The 18,294-nt window shown below is 61.6% G+C and overlaps 1 protein-coding gene across 1 annotated transcript in view; it reads left to right on the top strand.

The window, feature by feature from the left end:
• The first annotated feature begins 5,287 nt into the window (after positions 1 to 5,287).
• Positions 5,288 to 18,294, top strand: part of LOC117639091 (semaphorin-2A) — a 198,061-nt gene continuing 185,054 nt past the window's right edge. The window contains exon 1 of the mRNA XM_034374492.1: positions 5,288 to 5,640. The gene's annotated coding sequence lies outside the window, so the exon portion shown is untranslated. The remainder of the gene's footprint in view (positions 5,641 to 18,294) is intronic.

Here is an 18,294-nt window from a genome sequence, read left to right on the forward strand (position 1 = left end):
GGTCATCAGGCAACAATAGAAACGATAATCCAATAAAGCGGAGTGATTTGGCTGGGGCTCGACTTGGCGGTCGTCCTGGGGCCGGTCCTTGAGGTCCTGAAGATGGACCTCCTTGTCCTCCTGGAAGCTCATCAGGGGCGAGTCCGGGCGAGTCCATCGCGGGTTGGGGGGGGGGGGGCATTGTCCAGGAAATGGGCCAGTGCGGAGTCCGTTCGGCGCCTCGCGTCCACGCAGCCCGAGGAGCGCGTCTCCAGGCCTTCCAGCCGCCCGTCCGGATGGCTTTGTCGTTCCGTCTCTCCCGCACTCGTGGGGCGTCCCGCAGGGGTGCGAGAAAGACAGCCACGTTCGGAATCGGGCCGGGGCCGAGGCCGGGGCCGAGGCCGGGGCAGTCGAAACGAAAGAATGGACTCCAATCTGAGGGACTTCCAGCGGATCGCCGAGTCGGGCGGGCAAGGGCGGAAGCCTGCGAGATGACTTGGGGCTTGGGGGGCTGAGCCGCGGTGTAGCCTCGCGACAGGCCTCCGCGACTAGCCTCGCACCAGCCTCCGGACCAAATTGGCTACCCTCGGCTGGCAGCAGACTCCGCACATCGTCTCGTCGCTCTGTCTCTCTCGCGCTTCATGGATCGCGCTGCGAGTGCAAGAGAGACAGAGCGACGAAGTGGGGGGCTGCCATGGGGCGGCGCTGGGCTGAGGGCGCAAAGGGCTGAAGGACAAATGACGCTCCGGCGGGCCGAAAGAAAAAGAGAGCAGCCCTGATCGAGTGACGAAGGATTTAAGTTGGAAAGTCGAATCACTCTTTCCCGAGTTTCTCCTCATTTACGCCTTCGGACGCATTCAGGCCCCGCTCTCCGTTATCGCCTCATTGACGGCGGTCTTTGTCTCTCGCTCTGTCTCTCTCGCGCTCGCGGGGCGTTGCGGCGCGTCGGGTAGGTGCGAGAGAGACAGAGCGATACGCCGTTTGTCAAATGAGTTGCAGGTCTTTTGTCGGCGCCAGGAAACGCCGTGCGGCATCGAGTGGGCCAGCGACACACGAACCTACGTTATAAATAGAAAAAGCGTCATTCAAGCCCAGAACTGCAGCCCGGCCCCGCCGCGTCAGGGGGCTGGCCGCGCGGGGCACAGTGGCGGGGCGGGGGCTCAAGATCCGGCAACTTCCGGGAACCCGGCCCGGAGGCCGGAAATGGAATTTCCTAATTTCCGGGTGCGGGTGGCTGGTTGGAGCCGGTTGATTCAAGACGGCAGGCAAGCACCACGTTCACGGCCTCCACGGCCTCGGCGGCGCCATAGCGGCGCGCGCGCGGCGGGGAAAGGGATGGATCCCGCTGGGCCTCCCCGATGTGGCCCCGGCCTCGACCTCGGCCCGACAAGGGGAAGAATGCGACAGCGCAATTTACCGGGGCGACATTGGGTTTAAATTTGTCGCGAAGCCGGAAGGGCCTCGGGAAGGGCCAAGCCGGGCCGCGACGCCGCGATCCGACTCGGCGGCCGCCCGCACTCCCACCCGCACTCCCCGGCCCCGGACTCCGATTCCCCCATAGGGCGCGGGGCTGCAGGCCGTGCTGCAGGCCGTGGCTGCCTCTCGCGGCGCCGCGACGCTACGCGACGCGCCCTGGATGCGTCTGGGATTTATGTGGCCCGAGTCGTGACCGCCATTGGTTCCCGAGCGTCTCCTGGCCCGGGGCCCCGGCCCGGGGGCGTCCTGGAGCTGCCGGAGTCTTATTCCGAGAGTCGTCGCTCTGTCGCTCTCGCACTCACGGGGCGCCCCGCGTCGGCGCGACAGGGACAGCGCGATAGAAACGACTCTCGGAATCAGCCCGCTGGAGTCCCTGGAGCGCCACTGGAACGCACGGACTAATGAAGAACGTCCGCTGGAAGCACACTGGAAGCTGGGGACCTCGACAGACAGGCCCTTATGGAGTGTTCCCCGAGGAGCGCCGCACATGAATGGAATGCGAGGTCGGGAGGTGCCAATAGAGGGTCTCCTTGGTCTGCTCCAGCGCTAAAAAGACGGACTGGCTCGGAATGAACGAGAACCCGAGTACAAAGCGGCCCCAGTCCCCGCACTGGGCAAGTTTCCGCGCCAAGCCGCGAGCGATTCGGAACATCGGTTTGTCGCTCTGTCTCTTTCGCACCCTTACGGCACGCACGGAGAGCCCCATGAGTGCGAGAGAGACAGAGCGTCGAAACGGCCCTTCTGAATCGCTCGGCAGGCGCCGGAGAGGGCCCTCCAACTTCCTCGAGGAATGGCCCTGCCGGGCGTGCCGGGCCCTGCCACCGGAAGCGAGACTTTTTCGAGAATTATCGAGGCTCGCGAGGAAGACTGGCCGGGCGCCGCGCTGCCGCTTGATTGGCTGGTTGACCTGCCAAACTGTCCTGCCTCACTGCCCTCGGCGCCCTCGGCAGGCTGATGCCGAATGGACATTCGTCGCTCAGTCTCTCTCGCACCTCCTCGGGATGACCCTTGAGTGCGACAGAGACAGGGAGACGAAAGCGCCGTTCGGCCCGCTGGACGGACAGCGGAGGGTGGAGCTGCCCTTTATATTAGAGCCAGCGTGTCCCCCGCACGGCCGGCGGCATGGCGTGGCATGGCGGCACATACACGCGAAAATGACGAATGCGGTGATCCGTTATACGCCAAGTGTATGGGACAGCAGCAGTACAGGCCCTCCTCCCCCACCCCGGCGTCGTTTCTCTTTTTCTCCCCCAATCCGATCCTACATGCGATCGGCTTTGGGAATGGCAGCACTGCGTCCCCACTGCCACGCCACTGGCAGTGCGGCCCCGCGGCCCCCGCGGCCCCCGCCCCCTGCAGGGCCCTGATGGACGGCCGCGGATCTGTCCCGTCGCCCCGATGGGCCCGATGACGCGGCGGACGCGGCGGCCGAGGCGCCACCTGCCACGCCATGCACGTGTATTTGTGCCTGCGTGTGCGTGTTGCGTGTGTGTGTGTGGTGTGCGCGCGCCCCCAGGGCACTTTAAATCAATGGCGGGTGAATTTGGCGGTGCACAGCGCCGGCAGCACGCGGCCGGCCCCGGTGGCCACGGCCGTGAGCACGTCGTTCACCGCGCGACTTCATTACGTGTCATTCTGCCTGTCCGCGGCCGTGCCGCACGTTGCCGCGCCGTCCGTAAACGTCATGAGCGCATTCAATATGCAATGCCGGCCATGCGCTGGTGCCCCCGCTGTCAATGAATGGGACAGGGGCCCAAATCAAACTGCATGCCGGAGCCCAGCGGCACGACACGCGTACATACACACCGAGCGCGCACACACATACACACACACGCGCACACACACACACACACGCACGTGCGCGCAAGGCATTCTGGGTAGGGCACCGGGACGGGTTTTCTGTATCTAGGCCTCGATCAGGCCTTCGGACTCGGGCCTGGGCGACGACGACGTCGACGACGCAGCGGGCGCTAAAACAAGTAAATCAGGGGAGCGAGCGCACTGTGAGTTACGAGGCAGTCGTCGGGCCGAGCTGGAGTCCTGGAGCCCAGGGCCTGGAGCCTGATTGTATGTAACACTGAGACGGGGACGTCACTAGAACCCTGGACTCCAGGGCCTGGAGCCATACTGGAACACAACGTCACTGGAAATCTGGACTCCAGGGATCTAGAGCATGACTGGGACACTGAAACGAAACGTCACTGGAACTCTGGACTCCAGGGCCCCGGAGCCTGACTGGAATACTGCGACGGGAGCGTCACAGGAACCCTGGACTCCAGGGCCCGCCTTTGGCCCGGAACGCATGAACCGACGCCGTGCGCAATGGTCCAATATAATGATCGCAGTGTAGGCGAATGCCGTTCTTGAAGTCGCATCGAAGTGTGCAAACATTTCCAGACGGTTCAGCAGGCTGGAATGCCTTCCTGCTTGCTGCACTGCTTGACTGCACACGTGGGCCCGCCACGCCACGCCACGCCACGCCACGCCGCCGGAGGACCCCCGGACCCCGGACACACGTCGGCACAGATGTTGACTTTTAACCGGCGGGCGGGGGTGGGGTAGGCGGGGTCGGGTTGTGGACCAGCGCGCCCCGCCGCCCCCCGCGCCACCCCGCGGGAAGGGCCGGGCCGTGGCGAGCCGCGCCGAGGACGGGCAAGGCGAGCCGCGCTGAGCCGCCGGAAAGGCAGGCACGCCACTGGCACGCCCGGCAAGGCGCGCGAACCGACAACGTCGCACGAGTCATTCTCCAGCCGGACGGCTACGGACGGCCTGGCCGACGGCCTGGAGTCCCTGGCCGTGGACGGTCTCGCCCGGACTCCATTCAACAGGGGCGTAGTGGTCGATCTGTTTTGTCCAGCGGCACAGCGGCCAGCCCGGCTAAGCGCGCCCTGTGGGTAGGGATTAGGGCTAGCTCGCTGGCTACACCTCTTGACAACAACAGCAGACTGATTCCGAGAGTCGTTGTCGTCGCTCTGTCTCTCTCGCACCAGTGCAGGACGCGCCATGAGTGCGAGAGAGACGGAGCGACAACTGGGCCGGGCGCCGCGCTGCTGATTAGCCCTCGCGGTGTTTTCCGCGCCAAGTGTCCACTTAGGGGCGATCCAGGCCGCGGTGCAGGGGGGGGGGTGCAGTGTCGGGGCAACCCGCCCCTCGATCATAACGACGGGATAATGAGTAGGTGCCAACCCCCTCGACGGCGACCTCCCCCCCCCCCCCCCCCCCGTTCCCGGGCCACGCTCTCTGTCATCAGGTTCATCAGGTGCAAGGCACACCCCTCCACTCCACCACCTCAAGGGCAACGGCGACAAGCTGCGAGAGGGCGAGGGGGAGCCTTGAATCGCCAATTTTTTATTTCAGGTGTCTTGTTTCCATTTTTATTTTAATTCTGGCGCCCGGAAGCAAAACAAGAACCGCGTCGCCACTCCGTAGCCTACCCCGGGGAGAAGGGTCTCTCTCTCTCTCTCTCTCTCTCTCTCTCTCTCTCTCTCTCTCTCTCTCTCTGGCTTGATTATCGAATAATGCGGCCGCCGCCGCGTTGACACGGTGACACTGTGACAGTGGCGCCCTCCAGGCCTCCAGGTGTGCCGAGGTGTGCTGAGTGCTGAGGGCTGCATTTCCTAGACTCGGTGCGCGTGGCGCGAAGAGGCGGGGCGGCGTGGCGCGGCGCGGCGGCGTGGCGACCCTGCTCGGCACCCGAGTCCACGCTTCGGCCGCTTCGGCCGGGATCCGAGCGTGTCCTGGGGATCAGGGGGTGGTGGGGGAGGACGGTGGAGGGGGTGGGGTGGCGGGGTGCGGTGCGGGGTGCGGTGCGTTCGGTTCAGTGTGCGGCCAGCCGCTCCAGTGGAAGGAGGGCCCCTTGCGCGTCTCGTCTTTCCTCGCGAAGTGCCGTTCCAGTGGAGTTGCCATTTTCCAGTGCGTCTCGAAGCCGACGCGGCCGTGGCGAACCTTTCTCGCTGAGAAGTGACGGAGTGCCTCTCGGAGACCTCCTGTGCTGTGTGTGTGTGCTGTGAAAATCCTATCTCGAAATACGAGAGGAAAAATACGCGTCGGAGAGGTCCTGAAGGTCCTGCTCCTCTTTGTGTTTTGTGTGTGCGGCCGCAGCGCCGGTTGGAAGTTGTTTCCCGTCGGAACGTGGATCTACACACCTGCGCCAACGGATACAGCACATCGACAGCAGCTTTTAAGGTGGGTTCCTGCGACAATTCAAAGTAATCCTGTCGTCGACGATGCTTCGCTCTCGGGTTTGTTGACAATGCTAAACCTCGGCGTTGGTCCCGGTGTGGAACGATTTGGCGCAGTCTGTCGTGGAACAGTCGATTATTGAAGCCGTTTGGCGGACTTGCAAGCCGGCGCGGCGCGACAGACACGAAAGCCAACAAAGAGCATCTGTCGCGTTTGGAGGTTATGTTGCCGCGCAGTGCGGCCGCTGCGGCTCGGGCCGCTAGCTCGCTCCGCGCTGCTCGCAGGACTCGCAGGCTGCTCGCTCTTCGCTCCCTCGTCGCCCGAAATAACGTTGCCGGCTCGGACGGCGCGCGGATTTTGGGCGCACCGAACATGTTTCCTTGCTGCAAGTGCTGCCAAACAAATAACCACCTCGTGGGCCTTACACCTTCCCCCTCCCCCTCCTGAATAAGCACGTTGGAATGTTTACATCGGGCTCACTCAGGGGCCAGGGGCTCACTGCGTCCACGAGGATGTCTCGCCGTGCTCCGCCACGGGGCAGCACACCGCCTGTCTCTCTCGCTCTTGTGGCGTGACGTGTAGGTGCGAGAGAGACAGATAGCGACGGAAACGACTCTCCGAATCGGTATTCAGGGATTCGTCGTCTCGGGGATGACATGACGTCAACCTTGTCCAAGGCGCGGTGTCTTTGGGACGACTGCCGTCTAAGCAGCGTAGTGTGCTCGTGCTGTACCCAGTACTTACAGTGTCCTAAGTCAGCCACGAGACCAACGATTTCTTGGACGTGTCTGCCAGCACACAGGAAAGTTACGGTTGACGCGCTGCTGTGCAGCCCAGTGATTGAGAAGAGCGGTTCGTCGCGCTGTCTCTCTCTCATAGTCGAGTGCCCCACGAGTGCAACAGAGACGCGGCGACGAAACGAATCTTCTGAATCACTCGGCCAGGTGACTTCCGGACTGCAGAGGCCCAGCGCCAGCCGGTGAACTGACAGCCGAGCGATTGTGCCCCACAACTCTCGCTCTGTCTCTCTCTCACTCGTGGAGTGTGCCCGAGTGTGCCGCAGGTGCGAGAGAGACAGAGCGAAGAGTGCGGGCGGCGGAATGGCTCGACAGCCTGGCACTGGGACACAGCGTGACACAGCGTGACACAGCCCTGGGCCGGCAGGGCTGGCACAGAGGCGGCCCGCTTCTCAGAAGCGGTCTTTAGCGCCCCGACGGCCTCCCCCCCCCCGCCCCTGTGAGTGCGAGAGAGACAGCAACGGCAGAGCTGCTAAATAGCTGAGCAATTAACCGATTATCGGCCCGGATCGAGGAATTCCCTGGGAATAACAGTGCGCATGCCGCTCGCTGCACCGAGAGCCCTTTTCGTCGCTCTGTCTCTCTCGCACTTTTACAGGATGCCCTATGAGTGCAAGAGAGACAGAGCGACGCAAACGAGTCTTGGAATCAGTCTGCAGGGTGGTTGTGGGCCCTGCTGCCTATGGCCGTCGCCGAGGCGAGGATGTAGACCGATCCCGAGAGTCGTTCTGATTGTTCTGTCTCTCCCGCCCTCATGGGCGCTCCGTACAGGCCCGAGGGAGACAGATGCGCGAAAACGACTCTCGGAATCAGTCTGCTGGCGAGGCGAGGCGCGGCGAGGCGCGCGGGGGAGGCTAGGGACATTAGCGAGGCCCGATGGCGCGGCCGTGGAGCGCTAGGCGGCACTAGGCGGCAGACCCAGCCGCCAGCACTCCGTCTTGGACCGGAGGGGACTGAAAAACAATTGGAAGGATTCCAGCAATACGCACGCACACGCACACACACAGACGGAGTCACATTCAGTTTGGAGATGGCGCTCGGGGCCTTTGTCTTGGTGTATGGTGATGCGTAATCGAAAACCAATACGAAGGGCCGTGCGGGCGTGGCGTGGCGCGGCGTGGCGCGGCGTGGCGTGGCGGGGGAACTCGGGTGATGCATTCGGACGATTGCTTTATACCTGGCCGGGGAGAGCATATGGCTTTAGGGTCGTGAGGCTCCAGCTCTCCAGCTGCACGCGGCTGCGAGGCTCCAGGAGGACTCCAGCGGAGTAAGCGGCTTGGCTTCCAGGCCTTCCAGGACAGCGGCGCGGCGCGGCGCTGGAGGAGCTCGAGGACGACGTCGCGGCCCATAGCGTATGAATGCGCCATAAACTTGGCATAGCCTCTCGCCAATCCCTGGGAGGCGTAGGCGGCGTGGCGGGGGGGCGTGGCGGGACCCCGGGGGGCGCGGCGGGGGCGGGGCGTGGCGGGGCGTGGCGGGGCGTGGCGGGGCGTGGCGGGGCGTGGCGTGGCGGGGCGTGGCGGGGCGTGGAGTTAGGAGTTAGGGCGGGAGTAGAAAGTTGTGCCGCATTAGTATGTGCTCTACTTGTAGTTCCACAAAGGACGGGGTAATGAGGGTGGCCGTGGCCGAGGCTTCACGTGTCTAAGTCCCATCTCTCGCGGCGCGCGCCGTTTTAAAGCGCGAAGCCTTACAGTGTACACGGCGCGTACTTGGATCGGCGGCGCGGCGCCGCGGAAGTGGACGGAATGGGTACGCGCACCGCGACCACGGCCGACATGGACGCGTCGACGCGTCGCGGAGCCGCGGGGAGTCGCCTCCCTGTGCTGCAGTGCGGCGAGGGGGCGGGGCGGAGGCGGGGCGGGGGCAGGGCGGGGCAGCAGGGCTCAGACGGCTTACCGGCCTCTGTCCCCCCAGCCCAATCTGTGTGCCCTGTGTTTGTGTGTGTGAGGCACTGTGTGTGTGTGTGACTCTCTGTGCGTGCATGTATGTGTGTTGTGTTGGTGGGCGTCAAAGCGGCTGCAGGCGGCCACCTACCCGTGTCCGCACCGTGGGCTTAGCGCGGCGGCCGCGGCGGTCAATTCCCTTTATTCCGGCGTTATGAAGCGGTATCGGCACGGCCGCGGCTTGGCCGTCCGCCGTCCCACAGTGGGCCGGAAGACCGGTGCAGGCAGCCTAAGACGCGTCTTGAGCTCCAGAGTCGCTGTATGGGTCTCGAACCGAACGTGTGACCGATGGATTGCTCTCTGGACGAGGAATCCAGTGGTGGGGTCACAAGTTCGCTTGGAGCTCAAAACGCGTCTAGAATTTTGGCCGCCTTCACCTTTCTTCTGGCCCTCGGTGCGTCCGGCCGACCACCCCGCCGACGAGGCCCCACTCCATGCCCGCCCCTGTTTTCCCGGAGACAGTCCCACGGGCCCTGTGGGGCTTGGGGCTCTTCTCTTTTGAACGGCGCTAATTCCCACGCACAGACTGGTTTCAGCTTTTGTTTGCACTGTCTTTGTATCACGGGGGTTTCCGGGGAATGTTGCCGAGGACAGAAGCGAGCACCAACTCAAAGCGCTGTCGGGGTTTAAGGCAATTTGAACCGGCGCCCGCCGTTCGTTTCCCACACAAATGGCTGCCGTCGCAGCCTGTACGCCGGGAGTACCCGAGAAACCAACAAGGTTCTGCTGGACCGAAGCCCGGCTGCCGGGCCGCCGAGCAAAGCCACAACAACCGGGGTTGCGCCACAGCCCCCGTTGGAGAGGCCGCCGCAGAGGTGCGGGGGAGACACCGACGGGCACTCTGCATGCCCGGGTAGTGGTGGGAAAACCCCAGCCCTGCGGCGCGGGCAGTTCCGAGGGTTTTCCCCGGCCCGAGCTTTTTTCCACCCCACGAGGCGTTCCCCCTAAGGTGCGAGAAGACAGAGCGGGCTTTAAACGCCTTCGGAATTGTGTGCCACAGCGATATGTCTGACGAGCGTGCCCCGGGCCGACCAGACCCCCCTCATTTGAAATTGACGGGGATTTTTACATGGTACTGGTATCCCCATTGTGAATATTGCAAAAACGTTCCTGATCGTTTTGTGCTGCCCGCACCCGGGGTTTTGTAAATTGTTACGGTTCTTGGGCCCGGGGAAACAAAGGCTTTGGCGGGTCAATTTTTGTTCCCACCCCGCGGATGCAAAATGGCGTGGGGCACGGATCGTACAAAAGCCCCCTGATTAGCGATATGAAGGTGGGGGGATCGCCCCGCCGGCGCCTCTCCGGGGGCAGGGGAGACAGGTAGCCGCCGTTTCCGCCGCTCGTCTCGCTCGCACTCGAGGGGCGTCCCGGGGCGAGAGGTGCGAGAGAGACAGAGAGAGCGGCGACCCCAAGCGGAAGTGCGATGGCCAATGGCGGATCCCCGCCGGCGCCCCTCCGGGGCCCTCCCCACCCCCCACTGGCCTCGGGGCGGGGCCCGCAGCGCGGGGGGAATTAAATTTCGCCGGGGGGGAAAATTTCTCCCCCTTCAAGGTTACACGGTGGGCCGAGGCGCCGGAAAGGGCTTTTCCCAGGGGTGCCGAGGGGGAAACCAGGAACCTTTTCATTGTGCAGCGCCCCGCGCGAGGCAGGAGCTCGCTCAGGTTCACCACGCCAAGGGCGCGTCCCGTAAAGGTGCGGGAGAGACGGAGCGACGAGAGCGACTCTCGCGGAATGCGCCGGGTTTTTTGGCGGTGCGGAAATAAGGCTCCGACGCCCCTTGTGTCTGCTTGCTGGACCGATTCCGAGGTTCGTGCTCGTCGCTCTGTCTCTCTCGCACTCACGAGGCGTTCCGTAAGGGTGCGAGAGAGACAGAGCGACGGAAACGCCTCTCGGAATCTGTGTGCCGACAGCGCCAAAGTCTGGCGCCAGCGTGCCCCGGGCCGAGGCCGAGACGCCGCTCACTTTTGAAATTGACGGAGACTTTTTGAGTGTGTGGTGGTGTCCACATTAGGCCTGACAGTGTGCCGACGTCCCTCCCTGGCGTGTGTGCTGCCCGCCCTGGATGTTGTGCTAAACTTGTTTCGGTGTCTTCCGGCCGGGAAACACGGCTGCCTTGGCGCTTCGCTTCGCTTCGCCTCGCTTCGCCTCGCGGATGCAAAAATGGCGTGGGGCACGGCATGGCAAGCTCGGCTCGGCAAGCCGCCCCCTGATTGCGGCGGCGATATGAAGGCCGGGCCGGCGATCGCTCAGCCGGGCCCCTCCGGGCCGACAGGGCCGACAGCCGCGCCGCGCGAACACTGCCTGTCGCTGCGTCTCGCTCGCACTCGAGGGGCGTCCCGCAGGGCCCGCAGGGGTGCGAGAGAGACAGAGAGAGACGGGGCGACGAAAGCACGAGAGTGCGATGCGCCAATCGCCGCGGATCGCGACTCGCGCGCCATCCGGGGCGTGGCCCGACTGGCCCGACTGGCCCTCGGTCGGCTGTTTGGTGTACCTGCACTGTGTAAACGGGCGGACAATCAATCAATTACGCACAGAGAGGTGGAAAATTTTCTGTCTCCGCACTTGAAGGTGCACACGGTAAAAGCGGTTCCTGCTTTTCCCAGGAACTCCCTGGAAATCGGCCAAGTCTTTGCCACAGGCTTCCAGGGGAAACCAGGAACCGTTTTCATTGTGCAGTCGCCACGCGTCGAGTGTGGAGCTCGCCAAGGTTGCACCACGCCAAGGGCGCTGTGAGCAACTACCCCACACTGGAAGTGCGGAGACGGCGAACTCAACGAACGCGCCCAAGTGTGGGGAATGAATCCGCAGCGAAGTTCGCCACACTTGTTTTGACAGTGCGGTGGTCGGCTCCGCCTCCTGTCGCCGCACTGTTTGAACGGGCAGAGCGTCGCAGAGCGTAGCGCCGGCAAGAGGTTTGTGCCTCCAGCATGCTTGCGTGATTGTGTTTGCATGGCGGCAGTGACCGCGCAGTGCAGTGCGGTGCGCCATCGTGTCTGCGAAACGAATGAGGCGGGTCGAGGTGGAAGGAAGGCGTTTTATTGGAAGGCGGTGGCGGCGCCCCGGCGGCAACGTTTTAATTTGGTGCGTACTGTAGTTGATGAGGTTGCCGCGTCCCCAGCCTGCCCCAGTCCCCAGTGTGGGCCCCGGGGGCCCGGGGGCCCAGCGCCTCGCCGCGCCTCGCCGAGCCGCGCGCGCATTGTCTGCGGCTGTACCGGAATGCTGGTGGGGAGCGTCCACACTCGTCGAGCGCGAGCGTAGCCGCGTCAGAGAGAGAGAGAGATTGAGAGAAGCGAGGAAGAAAGGGCGAGAGCGAAAGAGGCGGAGGCCGGTCACCGCGGGGCCAAGCGCGGGGCGCGGTCAAGACGTCTTGATGGCCGAGGCGCCGAGGGCGGCCCTGAGTCCCGGCGACGTCCTGCACACTCCGGACTCCGGGGCCGAATCAAGTGAAGGAACAGGAAGCCTCCTTATCCGCGGCTTCCGCGAGCGCGTTTCCAGTGAGGCGCCGTCCCAATCAGAGTCGCTTGTGCAGCCTTGCAGTGCAGTGCCGCGGCGCGCTGGAGTGGTGTCGCTGAGCCGGAATCCTTGTCGGGGATATGTCCCCGTTCACATTCGCAATGCAAACAACTTGACGTTCTTCCCGGGCGGCGCGGGCGGCTCCGCCGGGCGGACGATGACGCGTGGGGGCGGCCGGGGGCGGCCGGGGGCGGCCGGGGGCGGCTCGCTCGGCTTGCTCGACTTAGCCGCCTCTACTGGCTGTGCCGCACCGCACCGCGCCGCCGGCTGCGACGTCGCGGGGAGACGCTGCGCGGTCCCTCGCTAAGCCTGCACTCGTGTAATTCCCTTTGGCATTGTGCGCCCCGTATTCGCACACAATAAAAGGTCCAGACAGACATGCCTGCCTGCTCGAATCCGACCCTCCTCCTCCTCCTCCTCCACGTACGGCCGCGTACGGAAAATTGTTTTCTTTTTTGCCGGCGACTCTGCCGCCTTCGCGGGGGAGTGGTGGACTCGAATAAGAGGGCACAAGTTAGGTTGGATCAACGTGTAAGCGATCGAGGCTGTGGCGGTAACTTGCGAGCGCCCGTGTGGGCTGACTCGTCCGAGCCCCCGGCCGACAGCGCGCGTCGTGCGGTGACAGCCGATTGAGTTATCAGTTGGTGAATGGAATGGAATGGACCCCGACGGACTGGCCGCTGTCCGCGCGCCCGCCAACGCCGAGCAGGGCGCCCAGAGCGTCCCCTCGGCCTCGTGCTTTTTGCCTGCCAGCCCTGACAGGCCGGCGGGGGTGCGGCACTTGCAGTGGGCCTGCTCTTTGCTTGCTCTGACCGATGCTTGACGTTTTGTCTTTTTTCTGCTCTGTTGCAGGTGAGTGTGGTTTGCGCCTGGTTCGGTCGTCATCGCATCCTTGCGAGGCCGTGCTCGACGGCGTCCTCGACGGCGTCCTCGACGCCGTCCTCGACGCCGTCCTCGACGCCGTCCTCGACGCCGTCCTCGACGCCGTCCTCGACGCCGTCCTCGACGCCGTCCTCGACGCCGTCCTCGACGCCGTCCTTGACGCCGTCCTCGACGCCGTGCTCGACGTCGTCCTCGACGCCGTCCTCGACGCCGTGCATGCGTTCGGCGCTTCGGCGCGGTGATTTAACAAAAATTGTCGTGAATTTATGTTGGCCGGGGTGCACGCCTCCCGCAGGCCCCGAGGCCCTGCCAGGCCCTACGCAGGGCATCGCCGTTGCGGCGTGGCGCTGCGTGGCGCTGCGTGGCGCTCTGAGAGATTGGAAAGGTGGGGATCGTTCGGGAGGGGAGCGGGGCGGCGGGGCGCGAGGGGAGGGGAATGATTTTTCGCCCTTCCCTGCGGTGATGGCCCAGGGGGAAGGTAGGCCCGGCCAGAAAGATAAGGCACCGCGGTTCGCTTTTCCGCCGGATTCCGTTCGGCTCGTCGCTCCGCGGGCTTCGGCCGGTTTCGGCGCAGGGCTTCCGAACCCCGAACCGCTCCCCGAACCCAGAAACCCAACCTGCCTCGACATCCTCTCTTTCACTCGCCCTTCTTCGCAAGCTACTGCTGGCGAGCAGTTTGTCACATTTGTTGTTTTTAGCAGATGATACCTTCACCACACTTGAAACATACTTAAAAATACTGTACACATGAAGGTGTCAGCGTGCTTTTACTCTCGAGTCCAGAAACCAAGCGCGTATCCTAACAATATAATAGGGGCTGGCCGCCGGGGCGGGCTGGTGTGTCTGGCTGGCTGGCTGGCGGTGAGGCGCAGCCTGCGCGGACAATGGCACCCCCTACCCCCTCCTCGCGCGCGACGGCCCGCGCGCAACATTGACAATCCCTCTCCGCCTGCCACGTCTCAAAGGGTGGGTGACTCGGGCAGACCTCGGCTCTGCTCAGCTCGTGCCGGCTTCGGCGCCAGCTCGGCCTCGTTCGTTGAATGAGATTTTAAGAACTATCTTTGGAATGAGCCCATACTAATGAGCCCAGAAGAAAACCAAACGAGTATCATCTGCTTTCATTAACGTTCGTTGAATGAGATTTTTTGTTTGCCGTATACGGCTTTTGGTCTGCCTCATACGGTTTTTGATTTGCCGCATACGGTTTTTTGTTTGCGTATACGGCTTTTGGTCTGCCTCATACGGTTTTTGATTTGCCGCATACGGTTTTTTGTTTGCCGTATACGGCTTTTGGTCTGCCTCATACGGTTTTTGATTTGCCGATACGGTTTTTTGTTTGCGTATACGGCTTTTGGTCTGCCTCATACGGTTTTTGATTTGCCGCATACGGTTTTTTGTTTGCCGTATACGGCTTTTGGTCTGCCTCATACGGTTTTTGATTTGCCGCATACGGTTTTTTGTTTGCCGTATACGGCTTTTGGTCTGCCTCATACGGTTTTTGATTTGCCGCATACGGTTTTTTGTTTGCGTATACGGCTTTTGGTCTGCCTCATACGGTTTTTGATTTGCCGCATACGGTTTTTTGTTTGCCGTATACGGCTTTTGGTCTGCCTCATACGGTTTTTGATTTGCCGCATACGGTTTTTTGTTTGCCGTATACGGCTTTTGGTCTGCCTCATACGGTTTTTGATTTGCCGCATACGGTTTTTTGTTTGCCGTATACGGCTTTTGGTCTGCCTCATACGGTTTTTGATTTGCCGCATACGGTTTTTTGTTTGCCGTATACGGCTTTTGGTCTGCCTCATACGGTTTTTGATTTGCCGCATACGGTTTTTTGTTTGCCCTATACGGCTTTTGGTCTGCCTCATACGGTTTTTGATTTGCCGCATACGGTTTTTTGTTTGCCGTATACGGCTTTTGGTCTGCCTCATACGGTTTTTGATTTGCCGCATACGGTTTTTTGTTTGCCGTATACGGCTTTTGGTCTGCCTCATACGGTTTTTGATTTGCCGCATACGGTTTTTTGTTTGCCGTATACGGCTTTTGGTCTGCCTCATACGGTTTTTGATTTGCCGCATACGGTTTTTTGTTTGCCCTATACGGCTTTTGGTCTGCCTCATACGGTTTTTGATTTGCCGCATACGGTTTTTTGTTTGCCGTATACGGCTTTTGGTCTGCCTCATACGGTTTTTGATTTGCCGCATACGGTTTTTTGTTTGCCGTATACGGCTTTTGGTCTGCCTCATACGGTTTTTGATTTGCCGCATACGGTTTTTTGTTTGCCGTATACGGCTTTTGGTCTGCCTCATACGGTTTTTGATTTGCCGCATACGGTTTTTTGTTTGCCGTATACGGCTTTTGGTCTGCCTCATACGGTTTTTGATTTGCCGCATACGGTTTTTTGTTTGCCGTATACGGCTTTTGGTCTGCCTCATACGGTTTTTGATTTGCCGCATACGGTTTTTTGTTTGCCGTATACGGCTTTTGGTCTGCCTCATACGGTTTTTGATTTGCCGCATACGGTTTTTTGTTTGCCGTATACGGCTTTTGGTCTGCCTCATACGGTTTTTGATTTGCCGCATACGGTTTTTTGTTTGCCGTATACGGCTTTTGGTCTGCCTCATACGGTTTTTGATTTGCCGCATACGGTTTTTTGTTTGCCGTATACGGCTTTTGGTCTGCCTCATACGGTTTTTGATTTGCCGCATACGGTTTTTTGTTTGCCGTATACGGCTTTTGGTCTGCCTCATACGGTTTTTGATTTGCCGCATACGGTTTTTTGTTTGCCGTATACGGCTTTTGGTCTGCCTCATACGGTTTTTGATTTGCCGCATACGGTTTTTTGTTTGCCGTATACGGCTTTTGGTCTGCCTCATACGGTTTTTGATTTGCCGCATACGGTTTTTTGTTTGCCGTATACGGCTTTTGGTCTGCCTCATACGGTTTTGATTTGCCGCATACGGTTTTTTGTTTGCCGTATACGGCTTTTGGTCTGCCTCATACGGTTTTTGATTTGCCGCATACGGTTTTTTGTTTGCCGTATACGGCTTTTGGTCTGCCTCATACGGTTTTTGATTTGCCGCATACGGTTTTTTGTTTGCCGTATACGGCTTTTGGTCTGCCTCATACGGTTTTTGATTTGCCGCATACGGTTTTTTGTTTGCCGTATACGGCTTTTGGTCTGCCTCATACGGTTTTTGATTTGCCGCATACGGTTTTTGTTTGCGTATACGGCTTTTGGTCTGCCTCATACGGTTTTTGATTTGCCGCATACGGTTTTTTGTTTGCCGTATACGGCTTTTGGTCTGCCTCATACGGTTTTTGATTTGCCGCATACGGTTTTTTGTTTGCCGTATACGGCTTTTGGTCTGCCTCATACGGTTTTTGATTTGCCGCATACGGTTTTTAGCAGATGATACCTTCACCACACTTGAAACATACTTAAAAATACTGTACACATGAAGGTGTCAGCGTGCTTTTACTCTCGAGTCCAGAAACCAAGCGCGTATCCTTACAATATAATAGGGGCTGGCCGCCGGGGCGGGCTGGTGTGTCTGGCTGGCTGGCTGGCGGTGAGGCGCAGCCTGCGCGGACGTCTCAAAGGGTGGGTGACTCGGGCAGACCTCGGCTCTGCTCAGCTCGTGCCGGCTTCGGCGCCAGCTCGGCCTCGTTCGTTGAATGAGATTTTAAGAACTATCTTTGGAATGAGCCCATACTAATGAGCCCAGAAGAAAACCAAACGAGTATCATCTGCTTTTTTCCCTCTTTCCCCCCCTAGTCCCCTCCCTGGCGGCGGGATGTTTCCTCGTGGCGTTGGCCTCCAGCCTCGCAGCCACCTCCGGCGGCGTCCTCCGAAGCCGAGCCGGCCATAACGTCATCATTTTGGCGGGCTGGCTTGCCGGCCGGCTAGGGCGCCGGGGCTGGACGGCTAGACGTGCACCCCGTGGCCGCCACGCCACCACCGTCACCACCCTCGTCTTGCTCGTAGTCACGAAGAATGACCATAGAATATGACCACAGAGTACTGCAGTGGAGTTCGTGCGGCCATGGACTTTGGTCATGGAGTGCTATGACCATGGAGTAGGAGTATGGCCATATGGAGTACGGCCCGCCAGACGGACAAGCATGCATATCCGGTCTGGCTCCAGGTACTGTGCCTGCATTCCGCGATACAGTGTACGCACCCGCCCTGATTCTGATTTATCGGGCTGCATTAGTGCGACCGCTGCTGCACCAAGCCCGGTGGCCCGGCGGCCCGGCGGCGCCCTGGCCGTCGTCGGCGACCTCCTCGTGGCGGACGCCCCTCATGATGGGGCGCGTGTGCGGGCCGTAATGGGCAGCACGGCGGAGCACGGCGGAGCACGGCGGCCTGCAGCACGTCCGTGCGCGACGCCAAGTTAGATTAACACGCCGGCCGCCCCTCCCTCCCCCCCCCCTCCCCGCCCCGCCGCGGCCCGCAGGGAGGTCATGGAGGAGGGAGGGACTCATCCCCTGGAATGGCACGGCCGTGCACGGCGCCGTCCGTTCCGTAAGTCAGGCCCGAGGTCCGAGGTGGGGCCGGCCGGCCATCGCGCCCAGGTTCTATACTAGGCTGTTGCGGTGTGGCACGGGCTGCGGGGCGTCGGCGAGGATGCCGTCAACGTCGTCGCATTTTGGCCGGCGCGCGTGCCGGTCTCGTTTTGGCGGCTGATAAGGGCCGCGTCGTCGCCCTCCGAGGGTCCTGTGAGTAGCCGCTGTCTCTCTCGCACTCACGAGGCTTTCCGTTCACGTGCGAGGGAGACAGAGCGACGAAACCGACTCTCGGAAACAGTTTGCAGGCTGTGGCGTGGCCGCGGCCGGCCGGGGCGCTAAGCGCTCCAATCCCTGGAAACGACTCCATCAGAGCAAATGACTGAATGACGGCGCGGAGCGCGGAGCGCGGAGCCTCAATCAGACGCGCCAATCGCCGCGCCGCGCTCCGAGCCTCGGATCGACAGTGCCAGAAAAATGGGATTGAATTAAATAAAGTGGACGGCGCGCCGCCCTTCTCTCTCTTTCTTTTCGTCTGCGGCGAGCGAGCCTAATGTCTCACTCCGCTCGCTCCGGCCCTTCCGGCTGCGGCGGCGCGGCCCGCTCTGCTTGTTGGCATAGGCGAGGTGTCGGGCAGCCTGTAATCTGGCAACCCTGCTGCTCTCCTCCTGTGCTCTCCTCAGGTGCCGGCCTGTAGCGGCCCAGGCCCAGGGCCCCGCTCCCGCTCCGGACTCTCTCACCTCGGCCGCCATGGTGATTGCAAGGAGCGACTAGGGCTGACTCCGGACAGTGCTTTCGTCGCTCTGTCTCTCTCGCACCGGTACGGCGCGCGCCATGAGTGCGAGGGAGGCCTCGTCCTCCCGCTCATCGGACCGATCAGGCTGTATTCGCCTCGCCGCAGGCCACGCAGGCACACCTGCCGAGTGCAGCCCAAGGTGCAGCCCGCCCCCGGCTCGGCCGCGGCCCCGCTCGCAGTGCAGCACCTGGAGACTCCTGGAGACCCTGTTCGTCAA

The sequence above is a fragment of the Thrips palmi genome, unplaced genomic scaffold (genome assembly GCF_012932325.1).
Source record: "Thrips palmi isolate BJ-2018 unplaced genomic scaffold, TpBJ-2018v1 HiC_scaffold_10, whole genome shotgun sequence".
In the NCBI taxonomy this organism is placed as follows: Eukaryota; Metazoa; Arthropoda; class Insecta; order Thysanoptera; family Thripidae; genus Thrips; species Thrips palmi.